The sequence below is a fragment of the Carlito syrichta genome, unplaced genomic scaffold, assembly GCF_000164805.1.
Source record: "Carlito syrichta isolate Samal-C Ts95f unplaced genomic scaffold, Tarsius_syrichta-2.0.1 Scaffold89682, whole genome shotgun sequence".
Lineage (NCBI taxonomy): Eukaryota > Metazoa > Chordata > Mammalia > Primates > Tarsiidae > Carlito > Carlito syrichta.
The window spans coordinates 199,145-203,670 of NW_007033778.1; positions in this window are offsets into that span (position 1 = coordinate 199,145).

Genomic DNA, 4,526 nt, shown 5'->3' on the forward strand with positions numbered 1-4,526 from the left:
ATGAGCCGGGCTCAGTGGCTCAGCCTGTAATCCCACACTTTGGGAGGCTGAGGTGAGTGGATTGTCTGAGCCCGCGGGTTCGAGACCCGTCTGGGCAACTTGGCGAGACCTCATCTACAATAAATCAAAAAATTAGCCGGGCACGGTAGCGCACACCTGTAGTTCCAGCTACTTGGAAGACTGAGGCGGAAGGATCGCTGGAGCCCAGCAGGTCGAGGTTGCGGTGGCCAGGAGCGGCCACTGCACTCCAGTCTGGGCAACAGAGTGAGACTCCAACTCAAAAAGAAAAAAGAAAAAAATGGAAGGTGGTTCCAACTTTTTTTTCATATGATCGTTGGGAGGATTCAAAGAGCAATTATGAAAAACACTCAGTTCAGTAACTGACACTAGTCAGTTACCAGTAACACTAGTCCGTATTCAATAATTTTCCATATATTTGAAAAAAGAAAATGTTATACTTTCTTACGTTCTTATAAGTCAGTAGGTTGATCTCCCAGTGTGGGAGCAAGGATAACATGAGAGGGTGTTGAATCAACTTCCTGTTACAAGTTAGGATCTGATCCTATGTCACGGGCATTTGGTTGGATCAATACAAACCAAGATTCTGTCCAAGAATTCCTTTGAAGAGTAGGTGATGTTAGAACTCGGCCTATGATCTCTGCCTGCTGGGTATTAAAGTGTGTGTGTGTGTGTGTGTGTGTGTGTGTGTGTGTGTGTGTGTGTGTAAAAGGAAGCAGAAAGAAAGAATCGTGGTGATGAGTGCCAGGACATTGTCAAGGCTCTTGAAGTGTGACTACCAGTTGACAGGAGGAAAGACAGGAGAGGACTCTAGGGTTCACACTGGAGTGATGGAAGGCTTCCCTTTCATCCTTTTCTGTCTGAAGTTTTCGTTCCTTCTTTGGGGAACTGCAGGCCCATTTGGAAAATGAAGTGTCATACAGAGACTGTTCAGCAGATGCTTCTGTTCTGATAGGGAATGGCAAAAGTCTGCTAAATGAAGCCTCTGCAGGTGCCAGCCACCTTCTAATTGTCTTCACGATGCCTCGTCTGCTTTCTGAAACACTTAAGCAGTGCAGAGTGAAGCAAGTGGAATGGGGATCGGTTGTCCTCCTCAACAGCTGTTCTTTCATGCTGCTGCTTCCCTTCCACAGAACCCATGGCCAGCTCCATCCCCACCCCACCCCCCACTTCTGTGACCAGACTTCTGAGTCTACGTGTAGGTCTGTGGCGTTGGTATTTCCTTTCTCATCGATTTTATCTTTGGAAGCCACCTCCTCCATTCATGCAGGGCGTGGGGTAGTCCGTACTTGAAAGTGCAATTGACCACACATCCAAGACACTATTGCTACTTTATGGGGATCTAATGATCGGCTATGAGTACATGTAGTGGAAGAAATGTCAGTCTTGTGTGAATGATCTCATTTAACCCCATCAGCAAACTATGAGATAAATTATATTTTTACATCTTAGATCAGGAGCAGAATCTCCAGTCTTACACTGATAACAATTGAACCAGATATCACTATGCTCAACCATAAACGCTAGTGATACCTAGCGTTTATAGAGCCAATAACATCTGGACTGAGACCATAGCACCTTTCCTATATAAAGGAGAATTTATTCAACCCCATTCCTGACAAACTGCCCCAAACTCTGTTTTATATAAGGTGATTTCACTGACCAACTGACCCAAGGCATTCTCTTAGATGTGCTGATACTGTAGTTATGTACCATGAAATATACATCCTAAAAGGCATTTTTCTCTGGTTATTTATTCCCAGCAAGTTCAGGAGTCACCTAAAGTTACTGGACATCTTAGTTCCAAACCAAATAAACTGGTACTGCACATTACATTCAGTTCTGTATAACAGGAGTTTATTTTCCCTGAATAGTCCAATCTTTGGAAAAAGTATTTTGTTGTTGTTGTTGTTCCAGATATTATATACATAGATTTCAGCTTGAGAGAATTGGTTGACTCACATTTCAACTTGGGAGGTAGATTAAGCAGACATCAATTTTAAATAATTATATTCAAATTGAGGGCAAAGAATTTTCTACTACATATAGATAGAAAAATAAATATATATGTATAATAGAAGGGAAACTCTCATGATCAGGACATAGAGCTAAGTGCTGTTGATGCTACAAATTGAAATGCAGTTTGATCCCTACCCTCAAAGAACTCAGTCAAGTTGTCACAATCTTTACCCAGTCATTTTGCCAGTGATTAAAAACATCACTGAGATAGTCATCAGGTAAGGGCCTCAATGAAGATCAGTGAATATGTAATTTGGAGCAGGAGGTATGTCTGGACACAGATTTGGAAGATTAGAAGAAGTTGAAGTCACGAGAGCTTTCAGACACAGAGGTTAATGCTGGTTAGAAGAAAAGTTATTCAGTACTCAAGACAGAGCTCCCTAGAAAGCTCCTATCCCCAGAGCTTTCTCTGTATAGAGCCCTGAGAAATAGTTTAGTAGTTATCTCCCTCTCTCTCTCTCAGGATAGTTCATTGTTCAAGAATTCTCATGTGAAAATGTGTGCATACAACCTAGCATATATTAAGTTCTGATTAAATTATCAATGCTACCATTATCATTGATATTTCAGTAATGGCCATGACTTCAACCTTGGCAGGAGGCTTCACTAGGGACCCTAGGACTCCTAACAGGCTTACAGCCTTGTCTTGCTTTTGTCAACAAGTTTGTTGTCTAATACTCTTATCTTCATGATGAAAATATAGAGAGCCTTGGGTAAAAGTTAGGAGAAAATGAAAGTTATATAATGGTACAAGAGTTAAAAAATATTCAAACAAAAAGTAAGCAACATCACATCACCAATCCCCCAAATAAAGATAACAGCTACACCAACTGAAGAATAAAAAAGGAAAGTAGAATGGTTTTTTAAAAGACAATTTGACATTTTCATTGGAATTGAGCATTTTTGCATATTTTCTTCTTCTTAGGAGACAGAAGGAAAGTGAACTCTTCATTCAGAAAGTTGAAATAGCCAGAAAAGGGAGGCCCACTACCACCTGCCACCTGCTTCCTCTCAGCCTGGAAAGCGTGGTATTGCCCATGAGTGGGAGTTCCTATGAATGTCCTCCAGCCAGTCCACCCATTATAACTTTACAGTATATATCATTGTGATTAAGGAAATCAGAAAGATTGTGTAGTTATTTGCACATAGATGAGAGTAAATCTGTGGAAGTGAATAGGATTCAAAAGGGATAATGTGAAGAGAAACAAGAACAAAGGTTGCATGCAGAACCTGAGATGAACACTCATGTTGTGGGGTGGAAGGAGAAAGTAGGACTAGTCCAGAACCTTTCCGGAGAAGAAGAAAACCCACAGGGGAGTCTAGGATGGGTGAGACCAAGGGAAGAACAAATATCGGGAAGATAGTTGATTGTTTAGGCTACATGGAGCCATAAATAAATGAATTCAACCAACCTAGATTAAACAATGGCTATATTTACTCAGTTTACATTAAGTGATTGGAGGTGGTAGACAGTTCAGGCTGGTTCAGCAGTTTATGATATCATCATGAATCTAAGTTTTCTGCATCCTTCCACCTAGTCATCCTCAGTATATGGCTTTTCGTCGTTTATTGCCTAATGGTTGCAAGATGGCTGCTGCAACTCCAGACAAGGAGATCACATCAAAAGGGAACGAGAGGAGAGGAGGCAGTGGAGAGAAGTCTCAAAGTCCTTTCTTCTTCTCTCAAGAAAGAAAATCCTTTCCAGAAAGTCTTGTAGACTTCTTATAACTTTTCATTATTCTGGACCAAATCACAAGGCAACCTCTGTTACCTAAAAGAGAGTGAGGTGAGAGGAAGCAGTGGAGAGAAGATTCAAAGTTCTTTCTTCTTCTAGCAGAAAAGAAAATCCTTTCTAGAAACTCTTGTAGACTTCTTATGATTTATAATCATTCTGGGCCAAATCACATTGCACAGGAGAATAGAAAAGAATCTGGCTTTTCTAGGCTTGGATATTAGTGTCCAGTAAAGAAACAATTGGGAATGGACTTCGTGGTGGTCAGCCAGCAAGACTTGCCACAGTGGGATAACATTAAAATTTCCCAGCCATAAAACACTTTTTCCATAGTTAGTCCTTTTGAATAGGCTAATAAAATAGTCAAGATTAGTCAGAGCACCTTCTCATGAAAACAGGAAACAAAGTCTTGTCAGTCTTCAACTGCGATATTTCAGTTGTCAAAATTGATGGCATACCTTATTTGTTAAAAAATTATCACCATATGAACAAACATTGAGCTCATATTTTCCTGACATAAAAGTTAGGTTGTGACTTATCTTAGGCAGAGGTCTCAGATCTTAAGATCATTCAGAGCAGTTGGCGGATTTTATGGATTTATAGAACTACTTAGCTAAGAATTTACACATCATTTGGCTTCAATTAGATATTCTAGGACCTTTGGATTTTTCTACACTACTATTTTCCGCAAGCTGTTCTGTACTGTGTAAAAATAATTTGTTTTGAAGATGCCATATCATTGAGCTAAAAATCATAT